At 43.3% G+C, this 22,450-nt stretch overlaps 2 protein-coding genes across 2 annotated transcripts in view; one reads left to right on the top strand and one right to left on the bottom strand.

Moving 5' to 3' along the window:
* The window catches only part of TGIF2 (TGFB induced factor homeobox 2), a 379,781-nt gene that overhangs the window by 17,156 nt on the left and 340,175 nt on the right, over positions 1 to 22,450 (bottom strand). The window lies entirely within an intron of this gene.
* The window catches only part of DLGAP4 (DLG associated protein 4), a 338,739-nt gene continuing 317,231 nt past the window's right edge, over positions 943 to 22,450 (top strand). Inside the window, exon 1 of the mRNA XM_079979044.1 lies at positions 943 to 1,065. The gene's annotated coding sequence lies outside the window, so the exon portion shown is untranslated. The remainder of the gene's footprint in view (positions 1,066 to 22,450) is intronic.

The raw sequence follows: 22,450 nt of genomic DNA on the forward strand, positions 1-22,450 counted from the left end.
AGGACTGTGCCTCTAATTGCCCTTTTCTGCTGTGCAGCTTGCAAACAGAAGGGCTGGGAAATGCAAGGAGTTATTGTCATGGTCATTATTGCTAATTTGTCAGGCTGTCATTCTCTGGCCTGTGGAACAGTCACAACAATAGCAAGCGGCTCCCCACCCTCTTGTTCTTTTTTAAAATACATGCCTCAAAAGAAAGGAAACGGCAATTGCTTGCGGATTGGCTTTTTATTATTACTATCGTGCCGGATTTCACCTGCTGCTGAGCTGTGGCTATTTTATTCCAGCCGGGGAGCTCTACCCATCTCTAAAAATCAAGGCGTGCTGTGAAAGCACTGACTAAGCCTCCAACCGAGCAGGGTCTGTCTGTCGCCTGCCTCTTTATATTGCCTGCATCTTCTTGCTAATAACTTATTGAGTGCCTCAGATTTTCTGGTGTGTTGACCTTATGCATGATTCAGGTTGCCAGAGGCACAATAATACGATGTGCAGCGGCAGCTTTGGCCCAGCTCTTTTCCTGCCCTAGTTTCCATTATATCAATGTGTGTGTGTGTGTGTGTGTGTGTTTGTAGTATTCCAGGCTCCTACAAATCCAGATCTGGTTTTGGGGCCTGCCTTCTTCTTCTTCTTCTTCTTCTTCTTCTCTCTCTCTCTCTCTCTTGCATCTCTGCCTTTTTCTCTCCCCCCCCCTCTCTCCCTCCCAACCTCTCTTCACTGTACTCTCAGGGGGATCTCACTCAGCACTGCTGCAGCATCACTAACAACCTCAATCCAGGAGACCGGGAAAGAGAGGCGGAAGGGGGAGGAAAAGCTGAATGAATGGGCATCGCATCAGTGATCATTATGGGGAGAACGGTGGCTGCTGCATAAAGAGGATTTTCTTTCTTTCCTTTTTTTATTTTAAAGGAGGGGGGTGGGTGGGAAAGGGAAGAAGACAAGGGAAAGAAGAAAGACCTGCCACAGCAATTAAGCCAGGCTTCATCGCAAAGCTTTCTTTGGACAAGTACTCCATGGCAAGGGGGAGCGTCTGCCAGGGCATCAGCTGTTGTCCCTTCCATTGACACCCAGGTGAGTCCAGCATTGTGCCGGTGGAAGAAAAAGCAGCTGTATAGGGCCTTAACCAATGGCACAAGTGCCTTGGGGAGTGTTGGCTTTCAACAATGAAGTGTGAAATGGAGAGACGCTACAGTTATTTACTGTACTCGCTATTTCAAGTGAGATGGATAGGATGTTTGTTTGTGTTTTGTGTGTGTGTGTGTGTGTGTATGCGGAGGAGTCGTCTTCCCTCTTATTTACCTCTTTTGTGCAACACCCCCAAATGCCAGTGATTGTTTTGCTTCTGTCAATACAGAGCCCCAGCCAGCCTTGGCAATTCTCTTGGTTACTCCACAGTTCTTAAGACCTTGAAATGTACCTGCTCGTGCTTTTGGTACCTGGTACCTGGTTCCTGATATGAGGGCTGGGGGAAGAGAATGTTAATTGCCATCAACAGTGTGTGTGTGTTTTTGTAGAGATTACATATAGTGTTGAGGAAAAGGGAGCCATTGAATGTGATTGTACTTGGCAGCAGGATTTGAGTGTTCTGTGTTGCTATTGATTTTATGCGTCACGGAGTCAGATACCATGGTGATGGGCAGCAGCGAGGTGGGTGGGTGGTTCATATTTGGGCCCACTAAGTTAGCCCCCGGTAACATCCCAAAAAGACGGGCAGGCATGACTGAGGACAACTGGTTTCATTCTGCTGTCGGGAGATGGTAGAGAGTGTCTGAATAGCCCGAGCTGTGTTTTGACATCATAAGGAATAGGGTGGGAGAGAGTCCTTTTGGAGGAGACCTAATGATGGATTTATAGGTTTGTTGAAGAGATTTATATCCTGCATTGCCGTGAAGGTGTCCAAGGTGGTTAACAATGATGTGAAATCCAACCAAACATGATAACGAGGAACAAAGGCTGTGGGTGAAATCACTTAAAACTAACCATTTCTAGACAGAAAAATGAATAAAAAGCCAGGTCAATAACCTGCCTGAATGTAGAAGCATTTGTTTCTGGGGGCTGGGAGGAGATGTGCTGCGTAGCTGGAGAAAACTTAGGATATTTGCCAACTCACATGGCTGAGACTCATGTTCGAAGCCTTGTTCCGATTTCCTCGGTTGTACTCTGCAGTCTTCCTGAAGCACACTCCAGGAAGACGTTGTGCTCTTAAGCACTGTATATTAGTGTTTTGCATAAACTATCGAGCATATATCTGTGTTATGTGTCTAAAAACAAACATTGAGGGGGGGTGTGCATGCAAACAGGATGGTGGCACTTGACATCTGTGACATGTAATATTCCTGGATGCATGTCTCTGTGTGTGTGTCTACATGATGACTAGCTGAGCATGTGGTGACTTACTCGTGTGCTGAAATGTGATGAGCAATGCTGCATGTTCTATGCGTGTGTGTTTTTGTGTGCACGCACGGGAGTTGCAGTGGGGGAGTGTGCCACCTGTGTCGAGCAGACCTTTGTCAGCCGGCGGCAGTTCCACACCTTGTAGCAGTGTGGAGTGGGAGGGTATAAAGCCGGGCTGTGGAATAATGGTAGATGGCGGTTCTCATCAATACGTTTCACAAATGTTTCCTTTAAATTTAGCACGCAGGTGGGAAGGTGGGGAAGGGAGGGCTGCTTTCCAAAAGGAGGGAGGAAATGCTACTGTTTTACTAACTCCCACTTCAGGTGTTCTGCTGGTAAAAGTAGACATTGATAAGAAATTGGGAAAGATCGGAGGGGGCGGGTGCATCCTTGTGCTTCCATTCTAGCTGTGACCTTGGAAGCACATGCCAATCATGCAGCCTTAAGTGGGGCTTCAGGAGGTGATATGGAAGGCAAATGTGGGGCTGGAAAGGCAGAGCAGGGCAGAAGTGTAAATTCACTAAGGGAAGGAGTTTCCTTCAAGGGTTAACAGAGAGGGGTCCAGGTCAGATTTGAGGCAATTAACTGTGGAGTTTCTCTGTTGACATTCCATTTTCCGGATCTCTCTGTTTTTCTCCCATACTACGGGGCTCATGTTTCAGTACAGATTGCAGCCCTCTCTGCACTGCAAAATGTGTGATCATGGTACTTGTTGCCTGCAGAGTCCCAGTTTGCATGCTGAAGCAACTAACAGGGACAGCATTATATCACTCATCTATTTCCCCCTTTTATTTTTTTGGATTACGTTTCCGGTTACAGCTTCCATTGGATTTTCTCTGAGAATCTGCAGCAACAGGGAATGCATGCTGGGGGACTAGGAGATCAGCAGGGGGTGCTGTGGGGTAAAGTGCTAATCTCATCAAAAAGAGATTGAAAGTATTCTGATGACTGAGAGACATAGAGTGTCTTGTAGATGTGGGTAGATGTGAGTATAAATCTATGTTGGATAATCTCTTAGCATCTTGGTCCACATCTTGGTCCACATAGATGAAATGTAAAGTATTGCACTTGGGCAAAAAAAATGAGAGGCACAAATACAAGATGGGTGACACCTGGCTTGAGAGCAGTACATGTGAAAAGGATCTAGGAGTCTTGGTTGACCACAAACTTGACATGAGCCAACAGTGTGACGCGGCAGCTAAAAAAGCCAATGCAATTCTGGGCTGCATCAATAGGAGTATAGCATCTAGATCAAGGGAAGTAATAGTGCCACTGTATTCTGCTCTGGTCAGACCTCACCTGGAGTACTGTGTCCAGTTCTGGGCACCACAGTTCAAGAAGGACACTGAGAAACTGGAACGTGTCCAGAGGAGGGCAACCAAAATGGTCAAAGGCCTGGAAACAATGCCTTATGAGGAACGGCTAAGGGAGCTGGGCATGTTTAGCCTGGAGAAGAGGAGGTTAAGGGGTGATATGATAGCCATGTTCAAATATATAAAAGGATGTCACATAGAGGAGGGAGAAAGGTTGTTTTCTGCTGCTCCAGAGAAGCGGACACGGAGAAATGGTTCCAAACTACAAGAAAAAAGATTCCACCTAAACATTAGGAAGAACTTCCTGACAGTAAGAGCTGTTCAACAGTGGAATTTGTTGCCAAGGAGTGTGGTGGAGTCTCCTTCTTTGGAGGTCTTTAAGCAGAGGCTTGACAACCATATGTCAGGAATGCTCTGATGGTGTTTCCTGCTTGGCAGGGGGTTGGACTCGATGGCCCTTGTGGTCTCTTCCAACTCTATGATTCTATGATTCTATGATTCTAGATCTATGGTTCCTGTTCTTTGTTGTCTCTGTTTTCTTGTATTACTGTACAAGCAGGTGGGTGGTATCTCTGTAAGAAAAGACAGGTGATCCCTTTGCTGGTGAACAAAGATCATACCTTGACAAAAAGCCAAACTCAACCAATATGGAAACATTGCAAATTTGTGGGAAATGTGTATTTAAAATGGTGCCTCTATTACTTCATTCTAGAGCAGGGTTTGAGAACTTTTGGTCCTCCAGATGCTGCTGAACTACAACTCCCATCAGCCACAGCAAAGTTGACTAATGGCCAAGGATGATGGGAGTTGTAGTTCAGCAACATCTGGAAGGCCACAGGTTCCCTTCTCATGTCCTCCATGGGGGGTAAAAGATGCACAGGGGAGAACAGAGAAGCAATTTATCCAAGGTTACACTGAGTCAGTTCACACAACTATTGTAAACATGTGGCCTGAATGAAGTATGTGGCCTGGATTTGGCACACGGTGAAGGAAGGAGCCCCCATTCACTGCCTTGCAACAATGGCTTTTTCATTATTTTGTTACAAACTCCTTTCCCAGCACTCAGTAGCATTTTACAACAGCCCTGGGGCTTAGGTTAGGCTGATTGAATTGTTTGTGGTGACCCAGTGAGATTCAGAGCTGAGTGGGGATTTGAACTTGGCTTGCAACATCTAAATTCCACACTCTGTCCACTGTACCACACTGGCATTCTGGTCCAGAAATGGGTTTGAGCTTGACCCTCAAAGTAATACGATCCCCCTAGGATCTCCCTCAGTTGGGGAATCATAGGAAGCTGCCTTGAGTGTGACCAGTGTGTTGCACAAAAATAATGATCCCAGTATAATAACTGATTAAGGAAAACTTGGCAAACTATCTTAATGATAAAACTTACACATGATGGAAACACATACTAAATAATCAAGGAAATAAATTTATGGAGAGGTTGGCCTTGTTTTTTTCCATTTCATGGAATGACAAAGTAAATGACAATATTTTTCCTTTAAATTTTATTGGTGTTATTGTAGGGAGATTGTTATGTGGCCTTTCTTTTCTCTTCAAATGTCATTTCCTTTTCTCTTATTTCATTTGTTTTCTCCTTTTTTGTATGAGAAACCAGGGTATTTGATGTATAATTGTTTTTGCTACATATTGTCACAACATAATATTAATACAATTCATTCATTCATTTATTTATTTTGTTTTATTTTTTAAAAATGTGTCAGACCGTTGGTCCGTCTAGTTCACTATGATCTATGCTGATTTTTACAGCTTTCCAGGGTTTCAGGTCGGAGTTTCTCCTAGCCCTACCTGGAGACAGCAGGAATTGAACCATAGCTGTCAACTTTTCCCCCTTTTTAAGGGAAATTCCCTTATTCTGAATAGGACTCCTTGCAAGGAAAGGGAAAAGTTGACAGCTATGGATTGAACCCTGGACCTTCTGCATATAAAGCAGATGTTCTACCATTGAGCTACAACTCTTCCTCTAATAGTCAAATAGTAATATCATATCCAACTTATCAGTAGGCCTGCACATGAGTAACATGGGTCCGAAGTGTGCTACAATAGAGCACCTAATTTACCCCACCAACATATGATTCACTCCCCATGTCTGATTTCATGTTCCACATATAATTAAGTCCTGCAGTTCGTTGGGTGAATTCTCCTCCACCACCCCTGGGATTAAAAATCAAGACTCACCCAGCCCCAAACAAAAATCCTTCAATTGATTTTAAAATATATATATATATAGTTAGCCTATAGTATCATAATGCAAATCTCAATATGCATACATGCAAGTGAAGGCAATAGGTTTATCTTTACTCCAGTTGCCACTCTGGATTATTTACTTATCACCGGTACTTTGCCAGGCACTACAGAGAAAATGTAGGAATGAGATTGCGATAGTTCAGAAGGCAGGCGCACTCTCTCTCTCTCTCTCTCTCTCTCTCTCTCTCTCTCTCTCTCTCTCCCCACACACACACACACCATCCCTTACCAAGTATTTATTTATTCTGTTTTTTAGGGAGTTTTATATACCACCCTTCATAAAACACGATCCTAGGGGGATGAACTGCATGTATTTGCAGATCCCTTTGAAAACGGATAAAGCAAAATGTATGGCATGCTGTGTGTGAGAGAGAGAAAGAGATACTTCAGATGATAATGGTTGGCAGTTTGGGAACAGAGTGTCTCCTGTCTTGGTCTCCTTGATAATGATCCGGACTGTGTGAAGCATGAGATCTTTTCCACATCTGGAACCAGCTGCTGTAAATTAGCAACGTTCCATTAACTTCAGGGGATTTATGCAGGTATACAAAAGATAGATCATTTGTCCTCTAACTCCACGGGTACATTTTGTGCGGAACATACCAAGCCCTTCATGTCTCTGAAATGTAGTCTTTAAAATGAACAAATTGGCAGAGGAGCTTTAAGCGAAACTCGTTTCTTGCGCAGAGTGCCTTGTGTTGCGAGCCTTGTGTGCCTCTGCAGGGTTCAGGGTGCCAGAATGGCATTTCAGAAATGAGGGATGCTGTGGCACTTTGCTGTCTGTTCTTTTTTCCTTCTATGGCCTTGTAATGATCTAAAAATAAAGGGGTGAAACCTGTTTAAAATAAGAGGCACCTCTCCAAAATAGGGAGTGTTTGGCAAGCTGTACAGAGTGAAGGAGCAAAAACAGAACCTGCATATCAAAAGCATTTGGCTGATGGATCAAGCTCAAATCTAAGACACACACAAAAATAACCAGGAACCATAAAAATCCAGAAAATTTTACTCAATTCGTTTATCATACATAAAACATATAAAAATGCAGTATACAAAACATATGAAATCTTCCAACACACTAATAAAATACATATGCTTGTTATAAGCTGGAGAATGATTTAACTAGCCAGCCACAGCTTAAGCAGATTACAATTCAGACTGCCAAATGTGTTTTGACTGTTTGGTCTTCTTCAGTGACAAATCATAACACTTGAGGCTGCTCTTGAATGGGTTCTGATTGAATTTTATTTCAGGTTTGTTTACATCGGGGTTCATGTTCTTAAAAATAAAAATACTCAGTGATTGCAGATATTAAGTTTTGCTTGCCTTCTCCTCTTATAAACATTTTCCAGGTAAGAGGAGCACATGATGACTCAACAGTTGCTTTTTTGAAATACTAATGATGAGAAATCTCCCAGTCATTAGACAATTACGGGTTGGACAAGAAATTATTTAGCTTTAATCCGAGATATCTACTGCAAAATGTAGACTAAAGTAAAGGTAATGGACCCCTGACCATTAGGTCCAGTCGTGACTGACTCTGGGATTGCGGCGCTCATCTTGCTTTATTGGCCGAGGGAGCCAGCGTACAGCTTCTGGGTCATGTGGCCAGCATGACTAAGCCGCTTCTGGCAAACCAGAGCAGCGCACGGAAACACCATTTACCTTCCCGCTGGTGCAGTACCTATTTATCTACTCGCACTTTGAGGTCCTTTCAAACTGCTAGGTTGGCAGGAGCAGGGACCGAGCAACGGGAACTCACCCCATCGTGGGGATTCGAACCACCAACCTTCGGATTGGCAAGTCCTAGGCTCTGTGGTTTAACCCACAGTGCCACCCGCATCCCAGACTAAAGTAACCCATATTATTTAATTATTTTATCTTCTCTGTCCAGGCTCAAGCCCCAGTATTACAAATTTACTCTAGCTATGGTAGGATACTTGGTGTTGACAGAGACGTAATTAAAACGGCATCTTACTTGAGGCAAGTTGGCCTGGTCCATCTCATCCTGTCTCATTGCATGTCTGCTGCCATTGGGTAGAAAACTATTTCAGTTCTTCCTTAAAATCTTAGGCACATGGTGTTTGAAAAGCATAGAGGAAGGCAGGGATTCCATTTAGGATTTTGGCTGTAGGATGCGAGACCCACAAAAGATTTCAGTGCAGAGGAGGGAAAGATGTCTCAAGGCCCTTGGATGCAAGGTTAAATGGATGCAGGTTTAAATAGCACAAGGGAGACTTGCAACAAAAAGTTGCCACTTACCACTGGAGTTTGCTATTAGAGGGAATAATATGTTCATTTTTAAAAAGCAGCACATTCCAGGCCACAGTCTGAAAGCATGTAATGCAGTGACCTAGCTGGGTAGGTTGAGTCTTAATTGAAGACATCTGGGTCTTCTATGTAAGCTCCCTTGATATATTAAAAAAATGTTTTGGGTGCTATCCAGCGGTTAAGACAGTGCAGCATTTTTTTATCTGTGTAACATAACTCCCCTGCCCTTTCCACACTCCACACATTGCCCTATATCTGCTCTACAGGGTTAGGGGGAACCACTGGAGCAGATTTAGAGGACTTGCAGTGGGGTTACAGGTCTTGGGAGAGGAGAGGAGGAACTTACACTATGCAGCTCAAAGTCATTGTGCTCATCTCACTGTTTAGTTAGGTACCACCCTTACACAAATAATTAAAATAATTTTTAAATCTCATAATAGCTAGCACAGTGCAATCAGCACAGGGGGGAAAGTTCACCATTTTCTTAAAAAGCAAATAGATCTGTATCTCTTGCCTGCTCATCTGGTATCTGGGTCCAGTTAATTGTTTGTAACACATTCACTTTACTTGTAGTACCAATGTGATGGCCAGATACTGGAGCTTCTGAGTAACAGTTGTGTGTGGTTTTAAGCAGGAGGGTTGAGGTATGTGTCTGCTTGCTGTTCTTCCGAAATGGAATGTGGGTGTCTCATTTCTATCTCTTTTCCTATTACATAACCTCTTCAACTCACTTTGCGCCTTACAGTTGCTTTGTGCATTATCACTGTGCCACATCTGGTGAGAATGGCTGCTCCAGTAATGGGCTCCTCACTGTGCATGTACACAATGTTTTGAGGATGTAGCCTTAGCAATGGGCAGTCTTGCTCGACAAGTCATTCCATAACCTCATCTGTCCAACCGTAGAAGTGCACCAGGTGGGAGGCCACAGATCTCAGGGAGGCCACAGATCTCAGGAGAAGTGCCTGACTTCAGGGGTTGACCCATAGAAAACTGAGTTCTCTGGAACTGGGTAGAGCCTTGTGGAGGTGGGCAGGAAACTGAGGCTTTAGAAGCTTCAGATCACTTTCAACTGGGAACTCTCCATGGTGCTGCAACAACCAACCTGCCTTGCCGCCTTGTCCTTTGGCCTCTGCAAGACCAGAACAGGACATTCCACTTAGCATCTGTGCAAGCATTTTATGGGACAGTGCTAGCAGCTGCTCTCCCTCCGCTTATGCTGCTTTGGATTCATTCCATTACTCTGGGCATGCAGCCGCCATTATGATCCATCCCAAATCCTTATTATCAGTCAGTGTAGTGATTCATAAAATCAGAGTAGCCTTGCTGTTTGAAAAATGTTTAGCCCAATAAGCAGCAGCAGTGATCGTTTTCCCTTTTAAGGACTGTCCAAACAAAACCCTAGTCTGATCAATCTGATGGATGTTAGCAAAAGTTAATTTTTCTTATATCTTGGCGTATTCTTCCAGATACCAAGAACAATAAAATTGCTTTATTTTTCAGTCAAAGACAATTGTGCGGCAGGTTTAGAAGTAAGCACTCTATGTACTCTGTAAATTGCCTGCAATCAGGCATCTACTGAGCACTGATTTTTAGCTTGTTTTTCTCAAGGACAAATAGCCAAAGTTCAGTTTGTGTGCATGTGTGTTGTTTTGCTGTCTCAACATGCATGAAATGATATTGAGGTGGAATTGCTGGAGCACTTTCCTAATCCAGTAAGGAACCAGTGGAAAGCAGGTCATCCTTGGTATCTATGTGAACTTAACTCAGAAGTCCTTTATTGCAGGTAATATAGCACAATAGTTCTCTTAAAATTGTGCTCACATTTACTTTTTGGATCCAATTCAAAGTGCTGCCTTTTATCTACCTTGTATGGATTCTGTTCTTGCTGGCTTTGAGTAAATTATTCACTGTAGTTGTAGTCAGCAAAGGCCATTCCATCCACTTTCCCTAGATAAAAATACCAAGGTGTTGGAGGGACACAATGTTCCCTATAGCATGCATTTAATTCTGGACTTATGACAGACTTGTGGAAAAGGGACCTTTGTTCACTGAAAGTCAAAGTGAGGAATCTTACTTTCTAGAACAGAATCCAATGTCTTCTAGAGAGTCACTGATAACACTGTATCATCTATACTAGGCTCCCCCAACCTGGAGCCCCCCTGTTTTGAACTAGGGCTGATGAGACTTGTAGTTTAAAACTTCTGAAGGGCAGCATGTTGGGAAAAGATGATCTAAAAGGACTCGGGGAAAGTCTCCATAACAGGAGTCTTTCACAGTTATACCTGGAAATACCAGAGATTATCATTACTGATTTATAGAACAGTATTTCTCAAACTTGGGTCTCTATCTGCATTTGGACTACAATGCCCAGCATCCCTAGCTAGCCAGAAAAATGGTCGGCAATTATGGGAGTTGTAGTCCAAGTTTTGAAAAACACTGATATTCCACTTATATGTCGTAATGGCTTCTGTTTGCAAGCTTAAACTCAATTATAAAACCCATGCATAATTAAAACACACAATAAAGCAATGCCATCAAAACATTAAAAGCATCCATATTTAAAATATGCAATAAAATAAGCTTATTAAAAAGCATAACAATTAACTAGTTTTAAAAGCAAATAAAACAACTGGATCATAAGTGCAAGTTCAAGTGGAGGGAATTGGTCTTCAAGAGCCAGCAGAATGCCAATAGTGATGGTGCGACTCATATTTCAGCAGGGAGCACATTCCACAACATTGGTGCCACCACCATGTTACCACACACCAATAATCATCAAGCCATGGCAAAACTGCCGATCATAATGCCCTTGCTGGGCAGTGGAAGGGATTGAAACTGGAACCTTATGCATTCACAGTGTGTGCTTTACCACTAAACTATGGCTCTCTCTCAGGTTTCTGGGGTGGACCTTAACACAGAAAATATGAAATAGAATGGGTCAGCAGCAACTAAAGGCATTCAGAAATAACCTATAATGTGTTGGATACACATATTTAATGTGCCTGATAACAAAATCTTCTGCCTGGAAACAGCCTAACATTCTGATCCTATGTCTGCTTATAGAGAAATCCCACTGATAGCTGTATAACGCTAAGTATAGTTGCAGTTAGAGATGTAAGAAGACCTCTTTCTTCATTCCACCCCATATTTGTCACATGCAGCGCAGTTTCCATTCTGCTGCAGTTTGGCTTCCATCAAAAACTACAATATTTGTCTAGCTGTCCACTATGTAGGAATTTTATGTAATTAAAGACAGTTAATTGTGTTGTTACATTATTCCACAGCATTTTATTAATTTCATTTATATGCCACCTCCAATGAATTCAAGGTGGCATATATACATCTCCTGCTCTCTATTTTATTCTCGTAACAACCCTGTGAGGTAGGTTAGGCTGAGAGTGAGTGACTGGTCCAAAGTCACCCAGCAAACTTCGGGGTTGTGTGGGGATTCAATCCCTTGTCTCCCAGGTCCTAGTCCAGCACTCTAACTGCTACACCACACTGGCTCCATTCATTTCAATGTAAAGGAAACACTTTCCAATGACTGGAAACAATTTCCAATGCAACTGGGGGCAAATGTCATCAATTACATATTTGTGAACTGAAAATAGTTCTAGACATGAAATAAGCAAACATCAGCAATTTACGCTCCTGTTTCCCTTTTTATCAGAAGTCAACAGCATTCCTAGTTGCAACCTAATACTCCCATAGTGTTCAATTTTACCATTTCATCCTCTGATACTACCAACACCTATGAGCCTGGATTTTTACTTAAATGCCAATTTTGCAATGGCCCATTGATATAAAATTCATATTTGGCTAGTTGTTTCTAGGAATTCAGTCCCTCCTGCAACGAAATGTTGTCATTTTGCAGCGTGTTATTTGCATTTTATGCTTTGTAACTGCTGTTTCAGGGTTTTATTTTTTAACTCGGCTGGATGCCTCCACAGATAACATCTCTTCTTGCTGGAACTGAAAGGATATGTATTTCTCATGAATGTCATGTCTAGGTTTGCACAGTGCATCAAAGAAAACAATTAGAGGGCCCAAGTTCCAAACCTTATAGAGGAAGAGCTCAGAGTGGACCAAAAGTTATGTTTCTTATTGAGTTCTTACTTAGGCATGCTCCTCTCAGCTTGGGGAAAGTTGGACTACGTTTAGTAGCTCATCCATTTTTGTGAAAAGACTTAAACATGGGTAGGCAAACTAAGGCCCGGGGCCCGGATCCAGCCCAGTTGCCTTCTAAATCTGGCCCGCAGACAGTCCGGGAATCTGTGTGTTTTTACATGAGTAGAATGTGTCATTTATTAAAAATGCATCTCTGGGTTATTTGTGGGGCATAGGAATCCATTCATCCCCCCCCAATATAGTCCGCCCCCCCAAGGTCTGAGGGACAGTGGACCGGCCCCCTGATGAAAATTTTTGCTGACCCCTGGACTTGAACAATTAGGACTGGAACTCTTATTCAGATACTGGAGCATGAGTCAGACCATTGGTCCTTCTAGCAAAGGGTCGCTTTCACTAACTGGTCTCTAGGATTTCAGCTGCTCTCTAGGATTTCAGAGAGGTCTCTCACAGCCCTACCTGGAGATGCCAGGGATGGAACTCAGGACCTTCTGCATGCAAAGCAGATGCTCTACCACTGAACATGACTGGTCTGTATTGATCAGTTCAAGACTTGCTTAGCAGCTATTAATACTACAACAGATACTGTCTTATGCTTTTCCAAGCAGTGAGATGCATTATCTCCTATCACCGTGTTGCAAATATTGAATAATATTGGAAGCAACTCTGGTTATGCATATTGTACAATTTCATATTCTTAGCTCAGGGACATGTTGGTGAAACAATATTTATGGAAAGAATCTTTTATTTGCCTTATAACCTCTTTCTTCCAATACCCTCCATGTTTGAAATAATTAAGGATCTAGTTATGATCAACTTCCAGCACCAGGGCAAATCTCTGGCGTACTGGATTAGTATCCAGGTCATATCTGTACTCCTCTTCCGGTGACGAAGCTATAGCCCAGGAGTTCAAAGCAATTACATTTATATTCCCACATGTGATAATGTTGCCTTGACATTTATGTAGAGCTGAATGAAAGCAATGAATTACACCCCTCTGGGGTATGGTGAACAGAAGGATGTGTATGAATTCTATACCTCTGTAGTCTGTATTGAGAAGGACAAAGTGTACAGAACAGTTGTTGTATGGCATTACCAACCTGAGCATCTAGACAAAATAACAGAGCAGCATCAGTGCTAATCTCTTTACTTTTTTCAGTAGTATGTGGGGAACTTGCATGTCTTTGATCTGAGTATCATTGAAAGCTAATCATAATTATAATGATTAATAATTATATCACCTTATGAGAAGGCCTGTCCATCCCACACCTCAGCAATAAAGTTCAAAATTACTAACTCTAACTAGCTGTCAAATGGAAAATGTTGGTGTAAAGTCATAACTTAGGTTGCTTAATTTAGTAGTGCTTGTCCATGAACCTTGGAACGTACAATTAAAAGTCCAGGATACCAAATAAGATTATTGATGTAATATAGATTCTGTAGGTCCATATCATTTTAAAAGGCTCACCCTTCCTTTAAAAATAAATAAATATGAGACCGCATAAATGGATCCAGAGTGAGATGAGGTGGAACATGGTGAAAACAATGAGAAAACTGGAATTCTGCAATGTTGAACTCTCACAAGCACCCTCTGTATACATGGAGAATAGCTAATTGTTTTGAGCAAATGGAAGGGACTAGCAGAAGGGAAACTTTGACTTGATCCAGGGACATGATGCTGGTGTCATTGTGGCCTCAAGTAGGTCTCTGCAGGAACTTTCCAAAATAGTATAGGCCTTAGTAACATCAAAGCCAAAAACGGGACTTGGCAACCCTTTGAACCTGCTGCGACAAATCTCCCAGGCATTTTGAGGATAAAACCACTCATCTCAGTCGCCACTTAAGTGCTGCTGTTTTGACAGGCCTGGCTGAAATGTCCATCTGTTCTGATTTTTGTAGGATCATTTTTGGTTTTTTCCACTACAGTCATCTAGTGAGACCCTCCTGGTGGTGCCACAGGTAATAAAAGTTTGACTGGCAGCCACTAGGGGTGAGCATTTTTGGTTGTAGCACCTTTTGTATGGAACCAAAACTTAGTTAGGTATCATCCTTGCTGGCATTCTGCCACCTTCCTAAAAAAAATTTTAGTCAGTTATCTGATTGCAGCTGTGCTTTATTGTATGTATGTGTGAGTGTTGTATTTATCAAATCTATCTATGCATCATGTACAGCACCTCATTTCGGTGAGAGATGATATTTAAATGTTTTTCAAAAATAAATGCTCTTCTTGTTAATTCAGGGGTAGCCAATGAGGTGCTTTCCAGAAGTTGTTGGGCAATGATTTCCATCATCCCTGACCATTGGCTATGATGTCTGTGGATGATGGGAGTTGTAGTCCAGCAACATCTGTGGAGGGAGGTACGATGTTGTCTACCTAATGGCTAGTTGTTGTTGTTTTCTGTCTCAGCAGAGTTGAAAAGGCGTGGTTGGTTGACTTAATGGCTCCTCCCAACATGGCTCTGCCAGTTCTTAGAATCAGCCATCATGATGACTGACCATTCAAATTTCCCAGGTTCCATCCCTTATATGCTCCACTGATAGATATAGACTCAGCTGCACTTGTGGCAGTGGTTGTTGTTGGACCAACCTGCTACACTAGCAGGCATCACCCTTCCTGGATTTATTGTCCAGCAGAGCAGCATTAGCAAGAAACAAAGCAGCACCCTGGGAGATATTTATAGCTTCCATAATGTTATTCCCTTGCCAAGCTATTACGGAAATAGGCTATAAGTATATCATAGGAGAAGAGATTTTAATGGCAATGTGTTGTTGTTGCTTTTGGCTTCTTGTTTTTAACCATAAGATTTGGAAGCTACATTTCCTTGCTAATGAGTTACTTCATCCAATTAATATTTTGACCAAGCTGGCACCAGAAATGAGACTTAGGCTGGAATTACGTGTTTGGCAGTGAACCAAACCAAATGAGACTTAGGCTGGAACTTTGTGTTTGACAGATTTCCGACCCTGTCTTTGCTTTTCAGCAAGTGTGGGCAAATGTGTGAGCCTAACCCTTGCCCCACCCACCACTTATTTTCCTTTGCAACACCTTCCTCCAATTATTCCCCCACAAATGCTTTCGTGAAAAGAAGTCAGAAGACAGTAGGCTGAAGGATCTTCCAGAAGGACTGTTTGGGGAATTTGAAGGATACAGTGGAGATGAGTCCAAGTGTGAGTGTGCAATAAAGGTGAACTGCAATAAAGGTGTCTCAAATCATTTTGAGCATGTGAAATGCCTGAGAGACTTGTCTTTCAATACAGCCATGATGCATTGATGCAGCAATGATGTCCCTCTACCTTATTCGGGGACCTGGCCAGATCAGAGTTTAAATTCAGCTAGCAGATAGTCATACAGTGCCCAGGAATAAGAGAAAATTATGAATTCTTTCATACGGGCTTGGAAATAAGCTCACACAACTTGCTAGCCTGCAGGGTAAAGGTAAAGGTACCCCTGACCGTTAAGTCCAGTCGCAGACGACTCTGGGGTTGCAGCGCTCATCTCGCTCTATAGGCCAAGGGAGCCAGCGTTTGTCCGCAGACAGCTTCCAGGTCATGTGGCCAGCATGACTTAGCCACTTCTGGCGAACCAGAGCAGCACACAGAAATGCCATTTACCTTCCCGCCAGAGCAGTACCTATTTATCTACTAATAGTCAACATGGAAATGCAGACTACTAGAGTCTTAGCAGGCTAATAATAATAATAAAAAAAAGATTGGTGAAGGGATGGAGCAATCTGTTGTTCCACTATCAGCCTGTTTGCTTTCAGTGCTGATGACAAAGGAAGGGGCTCCTCTTCCTTGAGGGCTAGCATGAACACCAAGGGACCAGAAGAGAAGCAGATTGATTCTAGGCTACAAGACTACTTTACTTAAGGGGGTGGGGGATAGGTTTTTTTAATGCAATTGTAATAGAAAGAAAAGGCTGCTCTATTCTTAAATCTTGTTTATCAGTGCTTAACTACCTCTCCTTCAGGTTTGTCATCTCTGTTTTATTTGGATTCTAAGCCTTGAAGACATGGACATTATTACTTCTGTGCTCTTTATAGCCCCATGTGCACTCTTAGTGGCATTTAATAAATATGGAATAGTAAAAGGAAGAATAGATGATGGGGGACGGGGGCAACTGCAGCTGAAAAAGTTTGAGCTACTATAGTGTAATGGCTAAGAAAACTTGTTGCTGGAAGAGAAATCTTATGTATCCCGGTGAGAATGTTTGGTGAGAACTCTTATAATGAGCTCTGTTAAGACTACAGAGGCGGTGGTTGGTTTGGTGGGAGTATTCCTGCAGTGGAAATCCCCTTGGGGTTGACACTTCAGTGGTCACCAGCACTACCCTGAGACACTGGTTTTGGCTCTGCAACCTGGTTGGATGCATGGTAGGAGAGTATGGAAAGAAGGCTACCTTGTGGGAAGAAAGTCCATGATAATAGCAGGCATAAGACCACTGTAGGTCACATCACAGCAAACTCTGCCCTCAAACTCAGGCTTTGTCCTTCTAACTTTTTGAGAGCTGGAGGAGGGGTCCCACTCATTTGTCATCTGTCACAGATCCCCCTTTCCTTGGTTCTCGTAGTGTCCCATCACCTTTCCTTTGTTCTTTTAATGGCCTGTCAACCTTGTCAAGAAGCTAGCTTAATTAGCTTTTCACACTTGCTAGGATTATAGGTGTCTGGCACCAACAATTCATAACAGTATGCTGATAATGTGTGAGGGAATGTGGATCAGAATCTGAATTCTGTTTTTGCCAAGTTGGGTTTACATTCATGATTTAAGCCTCTTATATGAGAACTTCCTTAGTTGGAAATGTGTTCCATTTCCTGCCCTTTTCTGAGCACCATCCCACACCTTTATGTAATGCAAAGGTCACTGCATCCCATAAGGTGATGAAACAACAGAACACTTGGCATTCTCAATCTTCCCCTTTTGTCATCATAGCTCTGCCCCTTCAGTTGGTTTGGTGGGGGCTAACCTGCACATGCTGTTTGCGTGACAGATCCCGCTGACACCTCATATTTTGACTGCTCCATTTTATTGTTCCTGTTGCTAAGAGATGCTGAAAGGCCATCCTCCTCCTTTTTTTCTGAGAAAGCAATGCCTTATTACGGTACTTGCTTTGGATATTTAATCTGTCTTGTTGTGATGAGTCAGCCTTCTTTGGGTACATAGACATACACTCCCTCCCTCCCAGTTGACCGCTGTTGGCTTAATCCCCTCTCTCTGCATCCAGGTCATAGAGCATGCATGGGGAACTGTGGCCCTATAATCATTGTTAGACTCCCATCAATTTCAGCCAGCAAAGCAAACGGTCAGGGATGATGGGAGTTGTAGTCCAGCAATATCTAGAGAACCACAGCATCCATACCTCTCTCTTAGATAGTCTAATTCAGGGTAGACTTCAGACAATGGGACCTCTTAGTTACAATCTTTCTATATTTCACAATGCCCATAAATGTAGTTTATGAATACTGGGTACTTCAGTTACCCTCACTTTGACTGAGTGCATGTTCGGATTGCAGCAAACAGGAAAAAATACATGACACTACCTTGGAACATGTATTTTTTCCTGTTTGCTGCAATCCGAACATGCACTCAGTCAAAGTGAGGGTAACTGAAGTACCCAGTATTCATAAACTACATTTATGGGCAATACATGACACTACCTTGGAACCCCCTTCATGGATCACTGCCTTGCCGTGGCGAAGGGGCTTGAAGAACTCAGAGAAGCTATGAACTATGCCGAGCAGGGCACCCAAGATGAACAGGTCATAGTGGAGAGTTTTGACCAAACGTGATCCACCTGGAGGAGGAACCGGCAAGCCACTCCAGTATCCCTGCCAAGAAAACTCCATGGACAAAGACAACAGGCATATAAAAGTTATGACGCTGGAAGATGAGCCCCTCAGGTCGGAAGGCGTCCAACATGCTACTGGGGAAGAGCGGAGGGCAAGTGCAAGTAGATCCAGAGCTGATGAAGCGGCTGGGCCAAAGCCGAAAGGACGCTCAGTTGCGGATATGCCTGGAAGCGAAAGGAAAGTCCAATGCTGTAAAGAAAAATATTGCATAGGAACCTGGAATGTAAGAACCATGAACATGGGTAAGTTGGAGGTGGTCAAAAATGAGATGGCAAGAATAAATATAGACATCCTGGGCATCAGTGAACTAAAATGGATGGGAATGGGTGAATTCAGTTCGGATGACCATCATATCTACTACTGTGGGCAAGAAACCCGTAAAAGAAATGGAGTGGCCCTCATAGTCAACAAAAGAGTGCCAAAAGCTGTACTGGGATGCAATCTCAAAAATGATAGAATGATCTCGATACGAATCCAAGGCAGACCTTTTAACATCACAGTAATCCAAGTTTATGCACCAACTACTGGTGCTGAAGAAACTGAAATTGACCAATTCTATGAAGACTTACAACACCTTATAGAAATGACACCAAAGAAGGATGTTCTTCTCATTATAGGGGATTGGAATGCTAAAGTAGGGAGTCAAGAGATAAAAGGAACAACTGGCAAGTTTGGCCTTGGAGATCAAAACGAAGCAGGGCAAAGGCTAATAGAGTTCTGTCAAGAGAACAAGCTGGTCATCACAAACACGCTTTTCCAACAACACAAGAGACGACTCTACACATGGACATCACCAGATGGGCAGCATCGAAATCAGATTGATTATATTCTCTGCAGCCAAAGATGGAGAAGCTCTATACAGTCAGCAAAAACAAGACCTGGAGCTGACTGTGGCTCAGATCATCAGCTTCTTATAGCAAAATTCAAGCTTAAACTGAAGAAAGTAGGAAAAACCACTGGGCCGGTAAGATACAATCTAAGTCAAATCCCTTATGAATACACAGTGGAAGTGAGGAACAGGTTTAAGGATTTAGATTTGGTGGACAGAGTGCCTGAAGAACTATGGATGGAGGCTCGTAACATTATACAGGAGGCAGCAACGAAAACCATCCCAATGAAAAGGAAATGCAAGAAAGCAAAGTGGCTGTCCAATGAGGCCTTACAAATAGCGGGGGAGAGAAGGCAAGCAAAATGCAAGGGAGATCGTGAAACATACAGGAAATTGAATGCAGATTTCCAAAGAATAGCAAGGAGAGACAAGAAGACCTTCTTAAACAAGCAATGCAAAGAAATAGAGGAAAGCAATAGAATGGGAAGAACCAGAGATCTGTTCAAGAAAATTGGAGATATGAAAGGAACATTTCGGACAAAGATTTCCATAATAAAGGACAAAAGTGGAAAGGACCTAACAGAAGCAGAAGACATCAAGAAGAGGTGGCAAGAATACACAGAGGAATTATACCAGAAAGAAACGGATGTCTCATATACCCCAGGTAGTGTGGTTGCTGACCTTGAGCCAGACATCCTGGAGAGTGAAGTCAAATGGGCCTTAGAAAGCACTGCAAATAACAAGGCCAGTGGAAGTGATGGTATTCCAGCTGAACTATTTAAAATTTTAAAAGATGATGCTGTTAAGGTGCTACACTCAATATGCCAGCAAGTTTGGAAAACTCAGCAGTGGCCAGAAGATTGGAGAAGATCAGTCTACATCCCAATCCCAAAGAAGGGCAGTGCCAAAGAATGCTCCAACTATCGCACAATTGCACTAATTTCTCACGCTAGCAAGGTTATGCTTAAGATTCTACAAGGAAGGCTCAAGCAGTATGTGGACCGAGAACTCCCAGAAGTGCAAGCTGGATTTAGAAGAGGCAGAGGAACCAGAGACCAAATTGCAAACATGCGCTGGATTATGGAGAAAGCTAGAGAGTTCCAGAAAGACATTTACTTCTGCTTCATTGACTATGCAAAAGCCTTTGACTGTGTTGACCATGGCAAACTATGGCAAGTTCTTAAAGAAATGGGAGTGCCTGATCACCTCATCTGTCTCCTGAGAAATCTCTATGTGGGACAAGAAGCTACAGTTAGAACTGGATATGGAACAACTGACTGGTTCAAAATTGGGAAAGGAGTACGACAAGGCTGCATTTTGTCTCCCTGCTTACTTAACTTATATGCAGAATTCATCATGCGAAAGGCTGGGCTGGATGAATCCCTAGCCGGAATTAAGATTGCCGGAAGAAATATCAACAACCTCAGATATGCAGATGACACAACCTTGATGGCAGAAAGTGAGGAGGAATTAAAGAACCTTTTATTGAGGGTGAAAGAGGAGAGTGCAAAATATGGTCTGAAGCTCAACTTCAAAAAAACGAAGATCATGGCTACTGGTCCCATCACCTCCTGGCAAATAGAAGGGGAAGAAATGGAGGCAGTGAGAGATTTTACTTTCTTGGGCTCCATGATCACTGCAGATGGTGACAGCAGCCACGAAATTAAAAGACGCCTGCTTCTTGGGAGAAGGGCAATGACAGGCCTAGACAGCATCTTGAGAAGTAGAGACATCACCTTGCCAACAAAGGTCCGTATAGTTAAAGCTATGGTTTTCCCAGTAGTGATGTATGGAAGTGAGAGCTGGACCATAAAGAAGGCTGATCGCCGAAGAATTGATGCTTTTGAATTATGGTGCTGGAGGAGACTCTTGAGAGTCCCATGGACTGCAAGAAGATCAAACCTCTCCATTCTGAAGGAAATCAGCCCTGAGTGCTCACTGGAAGGACAGATTGTGAAGCTGAGGCTCCAGTACTTTGGCCACCTCATGAGAAGAGAAGACTCCCTGGAGAAGACCCTGATGTTGGGAAAGATGGAGGGCACAAGGAGAAGGGGGCGACAGAGGACGAGATGGTTGGATAGTGTTTTCGAGGTTACCAGCATGAGTCTGACCAAGCTGCGGGGGGCAGTGGAGGACAGGAGTGCCTGGCGTTCTCTGGTCCATGGGGTCACGAAGAGTCGGACACGACTAAACGACTAAACAACAACACCTTGGAACAGTTGTGCAAAGAACCAACTAGAGGTGGGGCAACCCTGGACTTAATCTTTAATTCAACCTGGAAACCGGTTAGAGGTGTAAGTGTTGTTGACTTGGTGGGGAATATTGACCACATCTATCAGAGTCACCAGATATGTAAATGGAATGCTGCCTAGCAACACAGAAACAGTTAATTTCAAATGATTCTCAAAATTGAGGAGATTAGGTAAAGGAGATTAGATGAAAGGAAGAGTCAAGAGGGTAAAATCTCTTCAAGATGCTTGGAGGTTATTTAAAGACATGATGAGATAATAGAAGCTCAGCTAGAATGTATGTCACAAACTTGGGAAAGGACAGAGAGAGAACGAACTTCTAAGAGGATGCTAGCATGGTCAACAGGAACATAACCAAAGGCCCATCTATTCCTGCATTCTCAGAATGTCCAACTCTCCAGCAAGTGGTGTTTAGAGGTAAACTACCTCTGATACTTGATAGCTTTATTCTCCATGAATCTGTTAACGCCTTTTTGAAGCTATCGCATATTGGTGGCCATCTATACATCTTGTGGGAGATAATTCAGATTAATTGTACTGAATTATATTCATTAAGTACTTAAGAATATAAGAGCCTTCTGGATCAAAATCATTCCTCCTAAAGCTTGGTTTCCCAACCCTTGATCATCTTAGTCACCCTCCTGTGCACACATTTCAGCTTATCAATATCCTTCTTAAATTGTGTTGCCCAGAATTGGACACAGTATTCCAGGTGTGGAGTGACCAAGGCAGAAGGTAACAAGAAATGAAATTCTAACAGGGGCCCTCAAACTACGGTCCGAGGGCCGCATCCGGCCCACCAAGGTTCTGGATCCGGCCCACCTGCCAGTTGCAGAACCCGCTGCTGACTCCCTTCCTTGAAGTCCGAGGAAGGGCAATGAAGTGGGCAGGCGACTTCAGTGCCGCTTACTGAGCACGCTCAGCTGGACCAGCACATGCTCAGCATCCCTTGGCCAGGGAGGAGAGCAGACCAGTGCCCCTCCAAGTTGCAACTCCGGCCGACACCTCCTCCTCCTCCTCTCCCCTCTCCTGCTGTGGTCTCAGTGGACGCCCTACCCCAGCCACTCTTGGCTTCCTGGAGTACCGGGGCAGAGCTGCAAGGAGCAGCAGCAGCCATGCAACGCCTGGGCCCGAGTCAGCATCAGCTGGGGACGAAGCATG

The sequence above is a fragment of the Podarcis cretensis genome, assembly GCF_951804945.1.
Source record: "Podarcis cretensis genome assembly, chromosome: 6".
Lineage (NCBI taxonomy): Eukaryota > Metazoa > Chordata > Lepidosauria > Squamata > Lacertidae > Podarcis > Podarcis cretensis.